The 24,209-nt window shown below is 36.6% G+C and overlaps 1 protein-coding gene across 10 annotated transcripts in view; it reads right to left on the bottom strand.

Annotated features, from left to right (window-relative positions):
* Positions 1-24,209, bottom strand: part of SLC16A7 (solute carrier family 16 member 7) — a 170,185-nt gene that overhangs the window by 99,464 nt on the left and 46,512 nt on the right. For 5 of the 10 annotated variants that reach the window (XM_072843026.1, XM_072843028.1, XM_072843025.1 and 2 more), the window contains one exon: positions 5,874-5,929. The exons of 4 other annotated variants lie outside the window; for them this stretch is intronic. The gene's annotated coding sequence lies outside the window, so the exon portion shown is untranslated. Of the gene's footprint in view, positions 1-5,873; positions 5,930-12,399; positions 12,447-24,209 lie in introns of those variants that run through there. One more of the 10 variants, XM_072843029.1, reaches the window with a different exon arrangement.

Below are 24,209 nucleotides of genomic sequence, written 5' to 3'. Positions count from 1 at the left end.
TATGACAACATGGATGGGCTTTGAGGGCATTATGGTAAATGGAATAAATCAGACAGAAAAAGAGACACTGTATGATCTCACATATGTAGAATCTAAAAATATTGAACTCATAGACACGGAGAATAGAATAGTGGCTGCTAAAGGTTAAGGAGTGGGGGAATTGGGGAGACGTTACCTAAGAGTACTAACATCTAGTGCTAAGTAAGTTCTGAGGACCTAATATATAGCACAGTGACTATAGTTGGCAAAACTTCATTACATACTTCAGAGTTACTAAGAGAATAGATCTTAAATACTCTCTTAAATACAAAATAAAAACAGTAACTATATAAGGTGATGGAAGTGTAAACTACCCCCAGGGTGGTAATCATTTTACCATATGTAAATGTATCAAACCATCACATCATATATTTTACATTTATACAATATTATACTTCAGTAAAGCTGAGAAACACACACACAAAAGCAGTGGATCAATACAGAGTTTAGAATGACAGCTACCTCTGAGGTGCCGGATGGCTCAACGGACTAAGCAGTTAAGTGGTCCAGTCCTGATTTTGGCTCAGGTCGTGATCTCAAGGTCGCGAGATGGACCCCCACCTCAGGCTCCACATTGGGTGTGGAGTCTGCTTAAGATTCTCTCCCCGCCCTTTCCCTCTCTCTCTCTTAAAAAAAACAATTTAGGACAACAGTTCCTTCCTTTGGGAGCAAGTTAGGGATGAAAGAGGAGAGGAACAGTCATTTCAAGGGATGTTTCAAATAAATTCTTCAGTTGAATGGTAGGTTTCTGGATATTTGTTATATTAATATGCATTCTAATTTATGTATGTTACTTAAAACATTTTGTATTTATCAAATATGTTTTTGTGATAGATAAAATACATAATAATAGTAATGTTATTTTATCTTCTTGGTAGGTGAAAATACTGTAGGAAGGAATTGTATATTATTTTCTTTCCCTCTATTTCCTGCATTTTGTTTCCTTTTCAAGGTGACATACTTTAATTCTTTAAAAAAATAAATTTATAATGTTATAATAGTTGAAAATACTCCTGAGAAGAAAGAGAAAAGTGATTTCTTAGTTTTCTGTTTTCCAGAAATTATAAGCTCCATTAGTGAGGGCTGTACCTAATTGTGTATGATTGTTTTTCAAGTACATTTGCTGTGCTCAAATAGATAATTGAAACAAAAATCCAATAATTAGTAAATGGATTTTGATATAAGAATTAGGCTTATTGTTAGGCACAAATTAAAAAAAAATGTATCAGGAGCTACTTGACATCAAAAAAGAAAAGAGCAGGACCATATCAGCATACTTAGAAACACACTGCAACTATACATTTTAAAAATAAAGTTTTAATTTAAAATGTTTAGTTTATTCAAAATGCACATGTCCTCAATATAAAAGAAATTGAATTTTTTTATCCAATTAGTGAAAGCACATAGTCAAAATACCAAAAAATGAGGTAAATTGTTTTTTACTAGAAGCGTAATAAATCAGAAGCAAACTCCGTCAAATGTTAGTCATTGAGAACATCAATCTGTACAATGACTCTGCTGTCAACTTCAGGTTTGAGGCTTAATCATTTCAGAAGCAAGAAAGCCATGAGTCATATTTTACCCAAGAGACACTTGAGAACACATATTCATGCTGTTACCCTCATAAATTTCTTGACAATTTGCCTCAAGGTCAATTGGCAATGAAATAATAGAAATGTTAAATTTTGAACAGATTATGTGAAGGTGGATTTAATGAATATGTAGCCTGCACTGTCATTTGGTCTCATATACATATCCATTGGCAAATATGAGGCAGCCTGCAAAACTAGTAAAACACACAATAGTCCTGAAGTACTCTTAAGTAAGTGCATGACATATAAGCACCAAATAATATCAGTATATCTGATTCCAAATCATTTTTTTAAAAGGTTAGCCTTTGGAGTTTAAAAAAATGTTGTATATCCAAAGAAGCATAATTCATTAGTTCATGATACCTACCTAAATTTTATTATATCATGCATATTTATTTAAATACCATGATGCAAAAATGGTAATAATGCAAAATTGCCTAGAAGTTATTCCCCTCCCTGCATCTACCTCTCAAAATAGTTCTCTTTCATATTTACTTTGGACCTGGCCATGTGACTTACTGTGCGTGTAGTAGTCGGTGCAGGCTATCCTAACAAAATACCATAGACTGGGGGGCTTAAACAGCAGAAAGTAGTTTTTTCACACTCTGGAGGCTGGACATCCAAGATCAAGGTGCCAGCATGGTTGCATTCTGGTGAAAACCTTTTTCCTGACGCGCAGAAAGCCACCTTCTGCGGGCTCACATGGCTTTTTCTTAATGCACATGTGCAGACAGAGAGATATCAAGCTTTGTGGTATGTCTTCACACTAGGGCAACAATTCCATCAGACCTTGTCCCTACTCTCCTAACCTAGTTACCTCCCAAAGGCCCCATCTCCAAATACCATTACATTGAGGGGTAGGACTTCAATGGATTTGGGGTGGAGACCCAAACACTCAGTCTGTAACACTGGCCGATGCAATAATAGCAAATAAGAAACAAGTGGGTATTTAAAAGCCATTTGTGCATTTGATAACCTCTCTTGGGAGCCCTGCCATCACTACCCAACCCAAGCTGGCCTGCTGCTACAAAGGAACATGTGGCTTTGTTCCATCATTGTTCTTGCTGATCCAGACTAGCTCGGTCATGAGTAAAATGACCTTAGAGCTGAGGATTAGTCTCACCACTCTCTGAGGCAATTATAATCACAGATTACTACCACTCTCCACACCTCATTGGGCCTTTCAAATATTAACTTAGTATTGTGACTTAGGCCCACATATTTCTCCTTGGACACTGTGATATTCATTAATGATCATCTTAAACAGTTCTACCACCAGAGTTCTGCCAAAAGAAGCTTCCTTTAGTCTAGCATTTGATTCACAAATATTTATCTAACAACTCCTACAAGGAAAGAGTTCAATAGACTAAAATTAGAGGCACAACAATGGGGCAAGACACAGCTCATGCATTCACAAAGTATGTAATTCTTTGGGAGACATCAACAAGAAAAGGTGGCAAATTACAATACTCTTGTGGTAGCTTTTCTCAACTGCAATGATCTGAACCAGCAAATACAGAAATGACTTGAGTGACTATTTCCTCAATGGTCCCAAATATCTTACATAAACATTATACACCTCAATACAAAGGAGGTATGTTAATTCAGTCCATTCTAAGACTCATGGCATTAAGTTGTAATCAAACTCTAGTTGGGAAAAAAGTCTATGGTAATAAATGGCTAATAGCCATTGTATTAGGAAGTATAATCAAATCAGCCTGAGGAGATTATAAATGTATTTTTCTTGAGTCTTTATTGGTGAACATGAGTACTTAAGTGAAAAGAAAAGAGAAAAATAATCCAAAAAGAATATTTTGGGGGTGCTTGGCTGGCATAGTCAGCAGAGCAGACAAGTCTTGATCTCAGGGTTGCAAATTCAAGCCCCATGTTGGGCATAGAGCCTGTTTAAAAAGAATAAAGTAAAAAGAAAAAAAAAGAATATTTTGTACAAGTTTTTGGTAAGAGAGATGCTAGTACACCTGGAGAACTGATAAATCTGGCTCCCTCTTTCTGATAATTAGCCAAAGATGCCCCAGAAAATGTCAGAGCAAAGTCCAACAGAGACTAAAGTCACTTGGAAGAAGTAATAGACATAATGAAAAACACAGTTTCATCTTTATAAAGTGTTTCCAATATTAAATTCAGTGTTATAAGAAATAGATGTTATGATTTTTTCATTGTTGCTGACTTATGTCCTTCTAGGCTGTATTAGACAGTTATTTACTATTTCCATGATTTTAACCTACATTAAGGAGAAAAATGTATTAACTAAATATTGATATAAATTGCCTTCCTGCTAAAAATTACAAAGGACTATCAGTAGACAATAAAAACCCCATATTCACTGGCAACTTGTCTAGTCCATAAGAAACTGCATCCCTTTACTGAATTAGGTTTAATTTTGTTCAACATCCTGGGATTCTTATCTTCCATATTTATTCCATGTTGATGACATGGTCTTACTAGAATATTTCAGAAGTAGCCTAAAGAAACCACTGAATCTATTTGCCAACTACTGTCAAAAAGAATAGCTCAGTATTAATTTTGCTAAACCTAACTCATCATTTTTGGTAGATATTCTTCTACATCCAGATATAAAATGCTAAATATTCTATCCAACAGGTTAGCTTCATTATACGTGACACTGTGATGTAGAAAAATCATCCTGACATGCTTATTCCATCACTCCAAATTCTAAATTTTTTAAGAGCCTTGTAAGTTATTTTATGATAGAGGTGATAGAAACTTCCTGACTACAAAAAGTCAGGATCAACTCTTTTATGCTTTAGAGTCCAGAATTCTGCAGCTTTATTAAAGCTTTGGTTCAAATAGCTGACTAGATCCAAAACTGCATTTGAATTAAAGTTCTTGGACTACTATAAAGTACTCTTGCAGAACCATATTGGTATAGAGATGGAACATCCTTCCTCCAGGTAAGAATACAAGTAAAGCTATGATTTTACATACTAATGTCATTTTTCCATTGTCTCACACAATTAGAATATAAAGCAGATCTATCCTATTGCAATAGGTGATACAGAACTGCCAGCCACTTCAGCCTTGATTGTTTGCTATCCAACTTTAGTCAAAAGTCAGCTAATAGATCAAGATATTTCTATAGAGGAGAGGTCTTCTGGGGGGAAAGGTTAAATAGGTGATGGAGATTGAGGAGGGCACTTGTGATGAGCACTAGGTGTTGTATGTAAGTGATGAATCACCAAGTTCTACTATGGAAACTAATATTACACTGTATGTTAATTAACTGGAATTAAAATTGAAGCTTTAAAAAGAAAGGTGTTCCTGCAAATTTGCATTTTGATATAAGCTCTCTGCTGCAAGCACATGATGATGAAAAATATATCTGAAAAGAGAAACCAAAATAAATAACTAAACTAAATGGTAATGGTAATGGTAATAATAATAGTAACAATAATAAACATCTCCACTGACTACAAGCACAGTGTGGTGAAACATGAGTCTGCTGGCCACTCTTGAAAACTGTGTGAAGGTTTCTCAAAGAATTAAAAATAGAGCTACTGTATGACCCAGCAACTGCACTGTTGAGGATTTACCCCAAAGATGCAGTGAAAGACTGAGACACCTGCACCCCAGTGTTTATAGCAGCAATGTCCACAGTAGCCAACTGTGGAAGGAGCCTCGGTGTCCATTGACAGATGAATAGATAGAAAAGATGTGGTCTATGCAATGGAATATTCCTCAGCCATTAGAAACGATGAATACTCACCATTTGTTTCAATGTGGATGGAACTGGAGGAGGGTATTATGCTAAGTGAAGTCAGTCAATCAAGAAGGACAAACATTATATGGTCTCATTCATATGGGGAATATAAAAATTAGTGATAGGGAATAAAGGGGAAAGGAGAGAAAATGAGTGGGAAGTATCAGAGAGGGAAACAGAACATGAGAGACTCCTAACTCTGGGAAATGAACAGGGGTAGTAGAAGGGGAGGTGGGTGGGGGACTGGGGTGATGGGGTGATGGGCACTGAGGGGGGTACTTGGTGGGATGAGCACTGGGTGTTATGCTATATGTTGGCAAATCGAACTCCAATAAAAAATATACAAAAAATTAAAACCTAAAACAGACAGTAAAAAGCCAAAAAAATAATAAGTCTGCTGGAATCTGGAGCCAGAAGCAGTCAATGAAGCAAAAGTTCATGTTCTGTGTAGTAGAGGGAGGACTTGAACAAGTGTTCCATGCAAGATCAGAGATGAGACTCACCCACTGATGCAAGCCAGGTGCCAGTCTAGGCCTGTCTTCCACTCCCTCAATTCCTCCTGAATGGAAGAAACAAAAATAAAACCGTTGCCCATCACCACCTGGGGCAATATTTTTTTACACTGAAGCCAAAGAGACACAGGCAGAACTTTGCAACAAAAATCAAATGAAGCTAGTCCACGGCTTATGTCTAGATTTCCATAGATTTCACACAAGCACAGGATGTGGAGGAGTAAGAACTCTCTTACACTTTGAAAACAGATTTTTGAAGCGATGCATATCTTATAATCATTAATTCCTCTCCTATGTACCCGTTTGTGCACAAGAAGACAAGTAAAGAATGTTTGTAGCTACATGGAAATAAGAGTTTTAAAAAATTGGAAACAATTCAAATGTACATCAATAAAAGTTTAGATAACTAACGTATGTACATTCTTGTTAAAATGTCTATATTACCCAAAGCAATCTATACATTTAATGCAATCCATATAAAAATGCCAAAAGCATTTTTCACAGAACTAAAACAAACAATTCTCCAATTTGTATGGAACCACAAAAGACTCCACGTAGCCATAACAATCTTGAAAAAGAAAAGAAAAGCTGGAGGCCTCACAATTCCAAACTTGCAAGTTATATTACAAAGCTGTACTGACCAAGACAGTGTGGTACTGACACAAAAACAGATGCACAGATCAATGGAACAGAACAGAAAACTCAGAAAGGGACCCACAACTATATGGTCAACTGATCTTCGACAAAGCAAGAAAGAATATCCAATGGAATAAAGATAGTTTCTTCCACAAATGGTATGGGAAAACTAGGTAGCAACATGCAGAATGAAACTGGACCACTTTCTTACACCATATACAAAAATCGATTCAAAATGGATGAAAACTTAAATGTGAACCAGGAAACCATCAAAATCCTAGAGGGGAACACAGGCAGAAACCTCTTTGACCTCAGCCATAGCAACTTCCTACTAGACACGTCTCTGGAGGCAAGGGAAACAAAAGCAAAAATAAACTATTGGGACTTCATCAGGATAAAAGGCTTCTGCACAGCAAAAGAAACAATCAACAAAACTAAAAGGCAACCTACTGGATGGGAGAAGAGATTTGCAAATGGCATCTGTGATAAAGGGTTAGTAGTCAAAATCTATAAAGAACATATCACGCTGAACACCTCAAAAATTAAAAATCCAGTTTAAAAATAGGCAGAAGACATAAATAGATATTTTTCCAAAGAAGACACAGATGGCTAACAAACACATGAAAAGATGCTCAACATCACTCATCCTCAGGGAAATACAAATCAAAACTACAATGAGATCACCTCACACCTGTCAGAATGGCTAAAATTAACAGCACAGGAATTAACAGATTTTGGTGAGGATGTGGAGAAAGGGGAACTCTCTGCACTGTTGGTGGGAATGCAAACTGGTGCAGCCACTCTGGAAAACAGTATGGAGTTCCTCAAAAAGTTAAAAATAGGACCATTCTATGATCCAGCAATTGCACTACGAGGTATTTACCCAAAGGATACAAAAACACTAATTCAAAGGGACACATGCACCCCAATGTTTACAGCAGCATTACCCACAATAGCCAAATTATGGAAACAGCCCAAGTGTCCATGACTGATGAATGGATAAAAAAGAGATGATATACACACACACACACACACACACACACATACATACACACACACACACACACAATGAATGTTATTCAGACATAAAAGAAAAGAATCAAATCTTGCCATTTGCAACAATGCGATTGGAGCTAAAGAATATTACACTCAGCGAAATAAGTCACAGAAAGACACATACCAAAAAAAAAAAAAAAAAAAGAAAGACACATACCATAGGATTTCACCCATATGTGGAATTTACAAAACAAAACAGATGAACATAGGGGTAAAAAAAAAAAAAAGAAAAAAAAAAAGACTCAACTACAGAGAACAAATTGATGGTTACCAGAGGGGAGGTGGGTGGGGGAAAAGGTTAAATGAGTAGCAGGGATTTAGGAGGGCCCTTGTGATGAGCACTGGGTGTTGTATATAAGTGATGAATCATGAACTTCTACACCTGAGACTAGTATTACACTGTATATTAACTAACTGGAATTTAAATAAAAACCTGAAAAAAAATATGTATATTCATGGAATGGAATATACAGAGTTAAAATGGAATATACAGAGTTAATATATACACAGCTAAACTATATGTTTGAGCCAGCTCAAATAAATCATATGGCAAAAGGATTAATCAGTATGATGCCAATATATGAAGTCTGATAACTCATAAAACTTTATGAAATATTATACATAGAAGCACATATATATATGTGTGTGTATATATAAAATATAAAACTAATAATAAGAATAACCCTCAAATTCAGCAAGTCCATTATTACAGGGAACAGGTAAGTGAAGAAGGGGAGAAGAGGGGAGGGGAGAAAAGCATGGGTCTCCCTCTGCATCCATGCATCATGAGTCCTTAAGTACTAGTAACTATACTATGCACATACTGTGTGCTTGGCACCATTCTAGGCACTGCGGATAAGCGATCAACAAAACGGACTAAAACTCCTGCCCTTACACAACTTATGTTCCAGTAGAAAAAGAGGAGGAATCAGAGAAGAAACTTGCCTGACAAGTTCGGCATGAAGCAGAGTCGAGGTACACTGTAACCCATACCCAGATATACAAAGAAGAGTTATGATGCCAGGTTATTTTAACAGAACTCTCGGGTTAGGTGGGAGAGGGGATACATGCACTATATATGGATTCGTGTCTCCAAGAACTTCTAGGCAGCCTATACCACTCTGAAAATAAGTCATTAAAGAAGGAATGGAGAGGCAAAAGATAAAAAGTAGAAATACTAGTTTCCCTAGAAAATCTCCAAATTCCCAATCAACTTTTATCTGGGGGATAAAAAAGACAGATAAAAGAAAACACTGAGAAAAAAAAAAAAAAAAAACAGGTGCTTCTCCATATGCTTTCTCCTCTACCTACTGTCTGCGATGGCTAATACCATGCATCCACTTGGCCTGGCTATGGTGCCAGCTGTTGGGTCGGCCGATAGCCTCGATAACCACTGCACAGGTATTTTATAGAAGTAATTCACATTTATGACCAATTGACTTGAAGTGAAGAAAATTGCCCTTCACAAGGGTGAGCCTCATCCAATCACCTGAAGGCCTTAAGAGTGAAAACTGAAGTTTCCCAAAGAAGAAAGAATTCTGCCTGAGTCTCTAGCCTCCTGGCAGGCCCTACGAATTCTGGACTCAAGACCAAAACATCAGCTCTTACGTGAATCTCCAGCCTGCTAGCCTCTCTGCGGATTTCAGACCTGCCAGCCCCTGTAACTGCATAAACCAAGTCCTTAAAACTAATCTCTCAGTCTTGCTTCATTGTAGAACTCTGACTGATGCAGAGGACACAGCACGGAGTTACAGAGGATTGTTCTCAAGCCTTAAAACCCAAGGGAACTTGTTCTGCTAAGTTGCAAATTTGCTTTAGACCAGTCACCCTTTTTTTTTTTCCCTTCCACGCTCTTCCTTTTTGAAGGGGAATATCTATTCTATGTCTGTCCTACTGTTTTATCTTGGAAGCAGATGACTTGCTTTCTGGGCTTCACAGGTCCACAACTGGAGAGGAACCTTGCCCCTGAGGATCTATATACCCCAAGTCACACCCTTTAACCGATTTAGATAGAATTTGTTTTGTTTTGTTTTTATTTAGATAGAATTTGGGCTTAGAGGTGAGGTTACAATGGTTTACACTTTGGAGGACACTGGGATTGGATTGGGCAAACGTATTTTTTACATGGGAAGGACATGACTTTGGAGAGGGTCAGAGGTTGAACTGTGTCCCTAAAAAAAAAAAAAGTACATTTAAGTCCTCACCTCCAATAGCCTATTTCCTTTTATTTGGAAATAGGGCCAATAAATACGTAGTTAAGGTTATGCTGGAGTAGGGTGGCTCCTAATCCAGTATGACAGGTGTCCTTATAAGAATACGAACAGATAAGACACAGAAATACAGACAGAAAGCCACGTGAAGACTGAGGCATGGATTGGAGTCACGTTCTCACAGCCTGGGTGTGGCCGTCAAAAGATAGAAGAGGAAAGGAAGGACCCTTTCCTTTTGAAGCTTCCAAGAAAGTACAGAGGATACAAAGCTCTCGTTTCAGACTTCAGATCTCTAGAGCTGAGAGAGACTAAGTTTCTGTTGTTTTTAGCCACCTAGTTTGTAGTAATGGCAGCCCTAGGAAGAGCTCAATAAGGGTTTATAGTCTACCAAGTAAAGTTTTATGTAGGTTCGCCTGATTCTCATACTAAACAAGCGAAGGAAGTGTTATTATTATTGTTATAAAGCCCATTTATAACTCACTTAACAGAGCCTCTTATAGGTTATGTGACTTATACACAATTTGCAAAGCAAGTTACCTGTGATGCTGAGGCCTTGAGCTAAGAGTTCCAACACTTACCCTCTACAGCATTGGGAGCTTGGTATTCTCTGTTTATCTTTTAGATAGATCTGTGTGTGTGTGTGTGTGTGTGTGTGTGTGTGTGTGTGTGTGTGTAGGTAGGTAACTGCAGAAGGGATTTAATAGACTTTTCAGCAATTCATGGAGCACATCTGATAATGGGCTAAAGGAACAGAGACTTTTTGATGGTAACCTGATTTGCATATTCCCAAAGGAAAACTGAGAAGTAGGTGAATATCCAATGGACACAGTGAATTAGAATAGCGCCTACATATTAATATGTGCAAGCCTGATTCTGAATATTGGCACATCTCATAATAAAGGTTGAATAGAAGAGTCTACTAAAAACGTGATAAGAAATCTATACATACTCCACTTTAAAAAACCACTGTCTTAATCGCCAGGGTCTCAAAACTTAAATTTTAAAATCCTCGTAAGCCAAATAATTGTTTTATCTCTGCAGAGCATGCAGATTATTTCAAAACTTAAATGAATATAGTTCCTATTTATATGCATATCTTTATTTTACTCATTTTTACATTTCTGTAATTAGTGAAACTACAGCCACTTAAACGTTAAGTTATAAATTATGAACGTGTCAGCATGGTTTTAATGCATATCAAACTGAGTATTGGCAACACTCTTCTTCTTTAACCTTGAGAATTTAAATGTACCTAAGCAAGTCCATATACGGAGAGAAGAACAGGACTATATACATGAGAATAAACGGACACACACATTTTAGCAATGTCAAGGGTCAATCTAGAAAATATCACCAGAGTATTACACCTTAAATGCCAGTGCTTATTTAGCTATACTTCCACATAAAAATGTATTAAGATATAAAATATGATTTCCCATTCAAAAAACAGTAGGAACGCTAATGACCATTAACTCTATTGTCCTCCAGTAAATGAAGACTTTGGTGTTAGTCCCAGGTCTCCCAATAGCTGTTGTTACTTTCCCTCTCTGGACTCTGGTCCTTGCACATAATGTGATGTTCTCCTAGATGCCTGCTAGCTCCAAATTCCAATTGCAAAATCACCGATCACTGACTGACATTTAATTGTAATTCAAAAGAAATATAAATGAAAAACCACCACAATAAAACTTAGCTTTTAATAATTACTCGTCTTTATCACTTGAGTCCCAATACAACCTCTAAAACCAGTTTTCTTGACCTTGGATGCTTGCTAAATTAAGATAACAATGTCCAGACGCTCTAGAAAAAAAAAGGGACTCTCTACATAAATTCTTCTAATTTGCAGCTCTAGTGGCTTAAACAATCCCTCTCTTTATCCTGGGAATTCAATGCAGAATATGATCACCTTATAAATGTATAGATATTTTTAGAAACCAGCTTTGAAAACTGTAAAATTTAGTAAGCAATGTCTTTAATCACGTCTAAACTATACAGATAGTATCACCTGCAATGTAACTGTCAATAACTTCTTATCTTGTCATAATACAATCCCTAATATTTTGGGAAGAAATTACCTAAGCCTCATAAAAAAATTAATTTATTTTTATAATTTTTCCAGTGAAGTACACACAGAAATTTATAAAACATGATTTAAAATGAGAAAATCAGCTTATTTTTGACATTGTTATATAACATCAAATAAAAATTAAATTTTAGTGATTAAAGATTGTGTTATTTTCAAAATGTCAGTGTTAAGCAAACCTTAAAATTTTCCTTACTAATGAAGACTTGGCAAGCTATATAATTTTAAGTAATTATGATTAATATATCTTTTTAGCCAAGAGGCTTAAGAATGACAAGTCAGTTTTAGAAAAACATTTAAATCCTATTTCCATCGAAAGCAAGCACAGAATACCTCATTAGCCTTAACTCTATACAACTCAAAAGCAAAATCTTTACAAAAGGGCTAGTCAATATTTATAGGTTCTTTTCATTGTTTTCCTTAAGCTTAGAACATGAAATCAGTTGCTATTAATGAAAAAAAAAAAAAAACCCACGTCTATAATCTAAAGAATAGCCTAACATAGGTACAATTTGTATTCTTTAAAAGTTACCTGGATGGAGAACAGAAGTTTTCTACTTCTCGCAGGGCTCAGAGCTGAGAACAGAGGCAACTGATCATTAACTTTTAGCCAGAAGCAATCTTGCACACATACCTCAAGAGACTCTTTGCTTTTCCCTTTCCTCTCTCTTCTCTCAAATAGGGGAAAGGTAGCCCTCTATTTTCTGGAAGAACTTGCTTTGACAGGCACAATGAGTTCAGACTTTCACAGTGTAAAGTTAACTTGGCTTAGATCATATCCCAGCTCACAGAAAGCAACCATTTCTGTCAATTTGAACTGCTAACTTTAATCTTCTAATTCTTTTTCTCTGAGTTGATATACCACATTTTCAAGTGTATTTACCACCACGTGATTTCAAATTGTGTATAGAAAACAATGCAAAAGTCCTATAATATATAAATTAATATGCCAGTGACTCTTCACTGAGTCTAGGACTAGATAATTCAGTATGGTATGAACAATAATATAGAGGCCAAGGTCAGGAGCACCTGGGTGGCTCAGCTGGCTAAGTGTCTGCCTTCAGATCAGGTCATGATCCTGGGGTCCTGAGATGGAGTCCCAGGACCAAGTGCCGGATGAGCCTCAGGTGAAGCCCTCCATGGGGCTCCCTGCTCGGTGGGGAGTCTGCTTGTCCCTCTACCCCTCCCTTCCAATTCCCTCTCATGTGCTCTCACTTGTGCACACACGCATGTGCTTTCTCTCTCAAATAAATAAATGAAATCTTTGGAAAAAAAAAAAAAAAAAAAGGGAGGCCAAGGTCATGTATTGAATTTCTCAAGCAGTTAGCTTCCTTTTGTTGTTTAATCATAAATCATATTCCGTATTGACCAGCCATCCTGTAAATGCATGTCCTCTATCAGAAAGGGTCCTAGCGTATGAGTGTGACATTTATTCTGATAGTGAGTCAGTGTCACCATCTCTGATTTGAAGAAATTACACTAACCTTTGGAGAAATGAAGAGCTATCATTTACTGGGTGTTTCTCATATGCTAGGTATTATTTTACCAAACAATTTATATCCATGACCTCTTTCTCTAAGCCATAAAATATAGACATTATGATACATACTAATGAGGACACTGAAGCTCATAGTTTTGATTACTCATATGTAAGGTCATTTGTCTGATAAATATTGGGTCCTGGATTCCAATTCTAGTTTGGATTCAAATCCCTGTTCCTCTCCAGTGAACAGCAGGCCATCCTACCCATGGTCAGTGGGTGAGGGGAATTTGATTCCTCACATAAAAGATGTTATTATTTATACCCAAGCATTAAGTGATAGCTAGCTGTAAAATATGCTGCTCAAATATTTTATTTATTTGTTTATCTATTTATTTAATTTTAAGTAGAATCCACACCTAGTGTGGAGCCCAACACAGAGCCCTAACTCAAACCCCTGAGATCAAGATCTGAGCTGAGATCAAGACTTGAGCTAAGATCAGGAGTTGGACGTTTACTCGAGCCACCCAGGTGTCCCCCAAACATTTTAAAGGGCTGCATTTCTAAATGCATATACTGGTTACAATAACCAAATAATAACATAAATAATCTCTGGACATTTCCACTAATTTATTTAATGAAATAAAGTAAATGCCTATATACATAATATGGCATGCAATTATTCTGTCTCTTATATTAAAACTAAGTTCAAAAAATAAAATAGTTAAGAAATTTTGCCTAATGCAAAATTAGATATACACTTAAGCTGAAATACACAGAACAAATTGTACTATGGATTTCACATTTATGTAGTATATACAATAATCAAAAGCAGAGAACATCTTTACAGACAATCTTCAAATACCTCTGTTCGAGAACAGCACAGTGTTTAGTAGCTAACAAATGTTCAATTATATTTACTTGGGGTAAAAATTACCTGACATGATATAATTAATCAATTAATAACTTCATTTTGTACTCTGTAGATATACCTCAAAGTAGATTCATTTTCAAAAAAATGGAATAAAATTTCAATAAAGTCATGTGCTTTATCAACTGCTTTAATATATTACAAATATGATAAGACTTAATTTTACACAAAGAAATAATTATCACTTTATTAAGTAAAGCATGCTATTAATTATATCGAGAATGCTACATTTGAAAAGCTCTCAAATGTATATTTTCCACTAGTATTATTATAAAAGTTCTACAGCTAAACAAAATGAGAATTACAGACACATATCTAAGTTTGATATGTAAAAATTATGTCATCAAGAAGGTAACTTAATATAAGGCCCATAAAGATTAGAGTTGGGAGGAGGCTGTACAATATATTTTGTACTTATTTTATATGATTTGGTTTATGACTATCACAATATTAAATCCTTGAAAAATTACTATTCAAGGGATAGAACCCATGGTCTGTTAAGAAAGTCCATCAGAAAAATTTAGAGAGCTCTTAATTATAAATATTTGCTTTTTCAATGTAGAATTTATTTTTCTTCATATAAGATATTTCTCCCACCAAATTATTTTATCATCTTACTTAAATATACACTTTTAGCAGATCTACCAAAAAAGTCAAAAAATTACCTAACTTAAAATTAGCATTTGCTGAAGTAGAAAAAATGGCAAATATAACTAACTGTCTTTAACGTGCAACTTTGGACACCTATGTAATCACAGTAAAACATTCAACAAGTTGGCTTTTTTTCAAATGAGAAATGTATCTTAGTTAAATCACAGAGAAATCATGTTATTAAAGTTGAACAACTAAATTCTGTGGGATGTGAGATAAATACTGACAGTCATGTTTGCTACACAAACCTTTGAGAATAGAAAAGCCACGTGCAAAACAGACTTGTTCATCACAAGCCCTGGGGAGAAAAAGGGTTGGAGGTGACTAACCTTTGCCAAGGTTACAAATTCTCAAGAGCAATTTAAAAAATATGGTAATGTGAGACTTTTTTAAATTCTAGTTTCTAGAATTCTTCAATAATGTGGGGACAGTAAAGAGAGGAAATATAGTCTCAGGGGAAAACCTTGATGAATAGCATGTGTGCTCTTGGAATAGATTATTAATTCTGCGTTTGAAACATGACAATAAGTTCTTGGCAATGAATTTGTTTATAGCATTATTCCCAAGTTCCACGCAGCATTTGTACATTTCCCTTGTGAGATTTTGATGTTTTGTGTATTATGACTAAGGAGTAAAAACTGAATTAATGTGGAAAGTCAAAGTTTATCATCTGAATAAAATGTGCAAGAAATTCCACAGAGCAGAAAGTTCAGGTATATACTTAGGGTGAGAAAAGCAGGGAACTAGTCAGAGGCAAAGAAAAAACAAAAAAGAAAAGAAAAAGAAAAAGAGAAAAAACCCAAATGCCTCCCAAACATGATAGGAATCTTCCAATGGATTGCTTTTCTCACCCCAATAAAACTTTTTATCTTATTCTTTTCCTGGGAAAGAGTATCATAATCTGAACACTCATTCTGCACAACTGATTGTGATCCTATCATTTTTCTGAATTCCAGAACTATAATGGAAATAAAAAGAATACGTAACAGAAGAAAACAATCCTCAGTTAATGATCCCTCAGAGTTACAATGTAAAAAGGAATTTTTTTTTTAAACCTTGATAAGCAGCAAAGGGAAAAAGTCTTCAGTTAAATTTGCTTTCACAGAATAATTCCTTTAAGGTTTCAATGATTCCTTCAAGGTTTGCTGCCACAGGAAAATACAACGGGAGCCAATGCAGTCCTAAACACAAAATATACAAGTATTCATCCATTTCAACAGATTCCCCCCTTTTTGCTGATGACAGTGACCCACTGGTTGAACAGAATTATTGGAGAGTGATTTATGTATATGGAAATACTTAAGACCCTTCCTTCTTTGTCTGTCATCCAGTCAATAGGAGATCCTACCATATGGGGCACCTGGGTGGCTTAGGAGTTGAGCGTCTGGCCTTCAGCTCAGGGTGTGATCCCGAGGTCCTGGGATCGAGTCCTGCATCGGGCTCCCTCCAGGGAGCCTGCTTCTCCCTCTGCCTGTGTCTCTGTCTCTCATGAATAAATAAATAAAATCTTAAAAAAATTTTTTTTACCATATTCAGCCAATTTAGGAAACATGTTCTGAGAGAGCGCTTTAAAAATCTGAAAAAAAAAAAAAAAAAAAAAAGAAAGAAAAAATGTCTTCTGAGCCCAGAACCTTTGACTGCACTCAGCTCTCTGCCATCACCCTCAGAATGCACTGGGGCCTCACAGTTTTCCATTAAGTATATGGGCATCCTGCTCATGACTCAGCTCAAAGTCTCAGAGTCAGCACTACTGTCTCCCTTTCTCTGCCACAAGGACTCAAATCTATCTCCTTTTCTTTTTTCCCACAAACATCATTTAATTCCAATAAATTTGGTAGCTTTCCAATTGTTATCTCAGCATCCTATCTCTCTATTTGAGCAAAGCCTCAATATCTTTATCTAAATTAGCTAATATAGGTTCAGACCGTAGCACATTCCTAGTCAAAGCTGGTCAGTAACTACCTGCCACCCCTTCCCAACACTGACACACCATAGTCCTCTATATGCACACACGCACACACACACACACACGAATACAAGGGGACAAGTTATAAAATCATATGATCAATGTGTACTTTCCATCTATTGCTATAGCCAAAAATGCTAACAGTAGTGTTTTAATGTGCTTTGGCTTTTCATTGCCATTAGTAAATTAGAAGCCATTAATCCTCCTGGTTTTAAAGGCACTACAAAGACATTAGACATTAACAAGATATGAAAAAATGGGGAGTTTAAGGCAACATTTCATCTACTGGCCCAGTCATATCTCACTAGGTATGAGATTTTTCCACACTTCAAAGTAAGTTTATTCTTTAATTTTAAAAAAGCTTTAAAATTTTTTATTTTATTTCATTTTTAAAAGAATTTTACATTATCTCTACACCCGGTGTGGGGTTCAAACTCAGAATACTGAAATCAAGAGTCGCATGCTCCACTGACTGAGTCAGCCAACTGCCCCTTTAATTATTGTAAATGGAAGTATAAAACCTTCAAATGCTGATGTAATGGGATATAAACAAGAAAAGTAGAATGGCTATGACCAAAAAGACCAGAAATGAATGCTGGAAAGAATATGGAGAAAAGGGAACCCCATTGCACTGCTGGTGGGAATGTAAATTGGTGCAGCCACTGTGGAAAACATTAGAAGGGTTCCTCAAAAATTAAAAATAGAACTACCATGTGATCCACCAGTCCCATTTCTATGCATGCATATACCTGAAAATATCATTATCCTGAAGAGATATCTATGCTATTAATATTAAGTTCACTGCAGCATTATTCACGATAGCCAAAGTATGGAACCAATGTAAGTGTCCATCAATGGAAGGATGGAAAAAGAAAATGTGATATGCATGTGTGTGCACATGCACACACACACACACTGGAATATTAGTCAGTCATTAAAAAAAAAAAAGATTGATAGACCTTGAGGGCATTATCCTAAATGAAGTGAGTAAAACAGAGAAAGACAAATAGGTATGATCTCATGTGCATGTAGAATCAATCTAAAAACACTGAACTCATAGAGACAGTAGAATGGTGGAGGGCTAAGAGGTGGGGTAAATGAAGAGATGTTGGTCAAAAGGTACAAACTTTCAGTTATAAGATGAATACATTTTGGGGATCTGAAGACAACATGGGGACTATAGTTAACAATACCATATTGTATACTTGAAAGTTGCTAGAAGAATAGAGCTTTCATTGTTCTCACCATAACAACAAGAAGAGAATGATAATTACGTAAGGCATGTTAATCAACCTCATTGTCGTAATAACTTCACAATATATACCTGTATCAAATCAGCACTTGTACACCTTATACAACATTCTATGTCAACTCTATACCACAAGAGAACTGGGAAAAAAAAAAAAAAAAAAAAAAAACGTAATGTAAAGTCACATGGTAAAGGCAGTTTATAGGAGTTATATCCATGCCCTAGGACTTAATAAAAATCATATGGCTTCAATTTTTTTATTCCTCTGATTTCCCTGTGTGGACTTGACTTTTCTGGTATCCCTCTGAGCAGCAGACAGAGTACAGGGACCTTCTTTGCCTTTGGCTGGCCTTGTGAGACAGGTCCTAGCCTACTCACTAGATTTGATCCCTCTTGGGAACCAGCTATTTCTATTTCCTACTATGGTGCAGCATAGCTCCTTGCTGTCCTTCTTCACACTATTTTAAAGGATTTTTTTTTTTAATGTCTCACTTAGTATTAGAAAGTTTGGGTTTAGACATACACTCTACTTCCTACCTTGAACAAATTACCTAACCTCTCTGAGTCTCAGGCTTCTCACCTACCTACTGGTTTCATATTTCCTTATGGAGACACTTCTGGTAAAATAACACTTCAGTTCATGTCCCATGTGATTGCTGAATTTAGACGAAGGAAAAAAAACTAAAAGCAAGCTTAGTACAGATATTTCTAGGCTCTCTCTTTTCCATATGCACCTTCCTACAGAGGAGGTACATTCTGGTTTAGTCTCTACCATGTGATAATTTTACTAGGGCAAGCTCTGTTCCTACAAAGGAAAAGCCCAAGTCTTGGAAATAAGTTCAACTAGAAACCCCATCTGATGACATATCCAAACCATATTTTCCAGGTTAGCATCATTTTTAAGAATCAAATAGATGAGTTGAAAGGACTAGCTGAATCTATTTTTCCCTTGTATCTATTAATTTAACCAACATTTGGTGAGTAGCTACCATACAAAAGCCATTATATTATGAATAGTAGGGATGCCAAGATAAATAAGACAAGTCCTCTCTTCTCAAATAGTCACTCTTCCATGATGGAAGACAGATTAATATACAGTTAACAAGTCTGAATTATTAAAGCTAAAATAAAGATATAAAGTATTATTAGAGTTGTCTTAGACTGTAGTTTTTATATAATTTAACTCATTTTGTATAATTTAACTCATACATTCACATACACTAAAGGTAAGAACCAAAATCGTAAAATGGCCTACTCAAGGCATCTGCCATAACATCAGAAAGCTGTTAAGAAATGGTAGGATTTGATAATCAGAACAATATCACAAAAATGTTTCCCTGGGGTTGCCTGGGTGGCTCAGTTGGTCAAGTGTCTGCCTTTGGTCCAGGTCATGATCCCAGGGTCCTGGGATGGAGGCCCATGTCAGGCTTCCTGCTCCACAGGGAGCCTGCTTCTCCCTCTCCCCAGGACCCTCTCTCTCTCTCTCACTCTCTTAGTTTCTCTCTCAAATAAATAATTAAGAAAAAAAAAAAAAAAGAAAGAAAGAAATGTTCTCCTGTATCTGAAACCAACAGATTCATTATTAACCAGATTTTCCATGGATACATTAGAAAATGTGGCTGATGTGCTTATAACAGGAACTCTCAATTTATTATTTCTGGACCATAACATGAATGGAGAAGACTAAATACTTAATTTAAAATTTCCCTAGGTTTAAGACACTGCCAAAAATATATAAATCTGGCCAATTTTGCCTGACAGAAAAGCCTAATTATTGGTCATCACCACTAACATCAACCCACAGCATCCATAGTTTGTGTAGAAGAAATGAGGACACAGTGAGGGACTTAGTGGAATGTCTTACGGGGAGAATATTGTCCGGGATGCTCAGTTTACCTCCATACAGAGTATTTGGTACATAATTTACTTGAAATCTTCCATTGACTCATTCATTCCAGTGACTATTTTGTTCAAATAATTTTTTTTTTTCTGCCACCCTCTGTCAACTGCTGGATCACAGTAAAGTAGAAGCAAGAAAAAGCGATACCCTTCATAGGTTCAGTGTTCAAGTTTCTCTGAAGAGGCCACACAATAATCTACCTACTTCCACACAGTTATATGCCTTGGCGAAAGCCCTCCTAATTTTCTGTGATTTTTGGCTGCAGCCAGGCAAATGAGATGCCATTTGGTGACATTTGAGAGGAATGAGGCCTGTAAAATAGAAGTTAAAGGAACTAACTAAAGGGTACCACTAAGACATCAAACGTATTTGAGGAAAAATAGAAATATTATTTAACTAAAAGCACACAATGTGATTCCCAGTGAATATTTCTAAATGACATACTAAATTCACCTGTGATTATAGTTTTTAGGTATCCAATTGCTAGAGAAAACTTGGGGAGTATTAAAAACAAAACAAAACAAAACAAAACACACACACACAAAAAAAAAAAAAAAAAAAAAAACAAGCAAAGGCCAGTTATTCCATAAGAACAATGCATTTTCCTACTGGCCTTTGCATATAGGAAGGAGTAAGGAGATCTTATATCCAGCCTAACTCCACCATTAGGACTCTACTATTTCAGGGGTCACTGGTTCTTCCTCACAGTAGTAGGAAAGCCTTGAACAGACATCATTTATCTATTGACATTCAGAGGTGCATGACACATTTGGCTGAATATATCGTGCCTTGGAATATTTGGCTACTATGGCCAAAGTCAAAAGGCTGACTTAATATATGCTATCAGGCCTAAAGGAGACCCACCACACCACAGCCAGGCATAGAGAATATCACATTGACAGAAACAGCAATTTCTATCCATCTACTTCCTAGCTCCTCTCTTAACAGAATGTCTTTGCAAATTCAACATTCAGACTTGTTGGTTCTCACTTGCAAAGTACTTTTTTTTTTTTTTTTTTTTAGATCTAGGCTCTCTTTTTACAGGGTGCTGCATACTTTTCCTAGAACCAAGAAATGTGCATGCTTGAACAGTGACATCCAAACAAACCCAAAGACTTAACAATATGACAGGTAAAATTGAAATACAGATGAATTAAATGAAGTGAATTATTATAGACTATGCAAAATTTGCTCCATCCACATGCTAGTGATAATGAGAACAGACAAGGAAGAGTTATTTAAAAGTACAAGAGATTTTTAAAATTACATTAAATAGCAAATAATGAAGTTGACAGAATTTAGTTGCATTAAAATGCCTCTACACCACAGGCATTCACCCAAAAGTTTTGGACACTCTCCAGACTGTATCTGAAAATAAAGTATGACTCTAGAGAGTACAATATTGAAAGAATAAGGGACACCTGGGTAGCCCACAATTGAGTAGATACTCAATGCCCTTCGGCTCAGGGCATGATCCTGGGATCCAGGATGGAGTCCCACATCAGGCTCCTTGCAGGAAGCCTGCTTCTCCCTCTGCCTGTGTCTCTGCCTCTCTCTCTCTCTCTCTCTCTCTCTCTCTCTCTATCTCTCTCTCTCTCTCTCTGTGTCTCTCATGAATAAATAAATAAAATCTTAAAAAAATATTGAAGACAAAAAAAATATTGAAGACATAAAAGTAATAATAATGATAGCAGCTAATACTTAGACAGCCTGTACTGTGTGCCAAGTACCTAAGTACTTAACATAAATGAGCACAGTTAATTTTTACAGAGACCCTATGAAAAATATGCTTTTTACTCTTTTCATTTCACAGATGAAAAAAAGTGATGCTTAGCTTATAATTAGTTAGGAATCAGGGCCAGGATTTGAACTCATAGTCTCAGGATCCATAATCTGTGTACTTCATAAGGGGCAGTCAGAGACAGCCAGTTCTCTTAGTAAATCATGCATCCCAAAGGAACCATATGATGTATTATAACCTATCTCAAAAATAAGATACTTAGTATGGGACAGAAAGTAACAAATCAAAGGAGCCAATCCCCCCATGACTGACCTAATGTTACTCTGGCATAAACCATTCTACTCTCAGGCTTCCCCCAGGTGCAGTGTCAGCCTCTATTAATTTTCTACCGCTACCGTAATAACCACAAACTTAGTGGCATAAACCAACACAAGTTTATTTATCTTATAGTTTTGGAAGGTCAGAAGTCTCTCTGGGTTAAAATCAAGATGTCAGTGGGAGGCCAGGGGGAGAATCTGTTTCCTTGTCTTTTCCAGTTTCCAAAAGTCACCCATATTTCATGGCCTGGGCTGCAGTCCTTCATCTTCAAACCAGCAATGCCACCTGAAGTCCTTTTAATGCAACCATTTCTCCTTCACTTATTAGGTTCCTGGGGATCACACTGGCTCCATGCAAATAATCAAGGATAACCTTAAGGTCATCAGACTAGCACCCAAACTTCTCCCTCACCAAGTAACATATTCATAGGGTGTGAGGATTAGGATATGGGAGCCATGATTCTGACTACCACATGGACATACCACAATTTGTTCATGAACTTGAGGTAGAAGACCCTACAGTCGGTCTAGAAACTGTTCATGACAAACGGCTGACACAGCTTTGTAAATTTATCACACTCCTCTAACAATACAGCCACAATAGGCAGGAATCCAACCCAAAAAGGAAATTTGGCCACTTCAATATAATTCTGAAAAGCGTTATTGGTTATAAGAACATCAGATTTCAAATTTTCTCTCTTAACAATTTATGAGTCTTGATTCAGTACCAAGCATCAGTTTTCTCATTCACACTTGCTCTACACCAGGATCGTACTGAGAATCAAATTAGATTAAATCATGGGTGTGGAAACCCTTTGAAAGAAAGCCTTATACAAATATAAATATAAGAAATTAATATTTTTGTTCAAATTATAGTTACTTTTTAAAGGGTTCCAAAAATAAATTTAAAAAGTATGTACCTATGACATGGGGAACAAAAGCAGAAGGAAATGTAGATAAAATTAAATGTCCTTATAACCGGCAGCCCACTGACAAATACTTGAGGCTACCTTCCTTCGGGAAGCTCCCACCTGTCTCCATGGGAATGCCTTGCTGGAGAGAAAACCCACCTTGGCCTGACAACAGCAAGGCCTCCAGGATCCTGTGAGTCTTCTTAAGCATATGAAAATCCTTTTGGAACTTCCCTTATCTTTACTTCCCCCAATCCCCACATATATAATCAGTTACTCCTCATAATCCCAGGGCAGCAGCAGCTCTTTCTGCCCACAGGTCCTGCCCTGTGCCTTAATTAGAGCACTATTTTGCACCAAAGACATCACAAGAATTCTTTCTTGTCCATTGGCTCCGGACCCCAACAAACCTCACCAAAAAACATTAGAAAAACTACATCACCTATAGTCTCCACATTTCTTTTAAAACCAGCATTTGCATTCGTAATAATAACATATTTCTTATTTTTGAAATTTATCATTTATTACCTTTAAAATAGACTTCTGGGACGCCTGGGTGGCTCAGCAGTTTAGCGACTGTCTTCAGCCCAGGGCGTGATCCTGGAGACCCGGGATCGAGTCCCACATGGGCTCCCTGCATGAAGCCTGCTTCTCCCTCTGCCTGTGTCTCTGCCTCTCTCTCTCTCTCTCTCTCTCTCTCTCTGTCTCATGAATAAATAAGTAAAATCTTTAAAAAAATAGATTTCTGATGAAGGAAGAGTTTATATCCAGTTCTTTTTTATACACGGAGAAACTGAAGCCTAATCTCTTGACTGAGATCACACAGGATATGGAATCATAGAAGGACTGAAGGCTGTTAGTGCCAACTTTAAAATCCATTCAATTTTTAAAAACAGACTGAAACACCAGCCAAGTCAATATTCCCATTCACGTTAAGACCGATCATTTCCACAGGCAGCATGACTTGGCCTCACTAGACACACTGAGGGTGCTCACAACACAGTTCTGTTGGCACAGAGTCCCGGAGTCCTTTGGTTTCCAAGATTCCCCTAAGTTTTCACAGGGAAGCATCACCTCTGAAGAATGAACCCTACAAGAAACTGAGAATAACCATCTAAATATTGAGATGCATGTTTAAAAATAAAACAAAAAGGTATCCAAGTCCATGTCTGAAAGACTTGGCATGGAGCGGTCTA

This window comes from Canis lupus, chromosome 11 (genome assembly GCF_048164855.1).
Source record: "Canis lupus baileyi chromosome 11, mCanLup2.hap1, whole genome shotgun sequence".
Lineage (NCBI taxonomy): Eukaryota > Metazoa > Chordata > Mammalia > Carnivora > Canidae > Canis > Canis lupus.
Note: the sequence above shows the minus strand (reverse complement) of the source record. Positions and strands in the feature narration are given on the sequence as shown.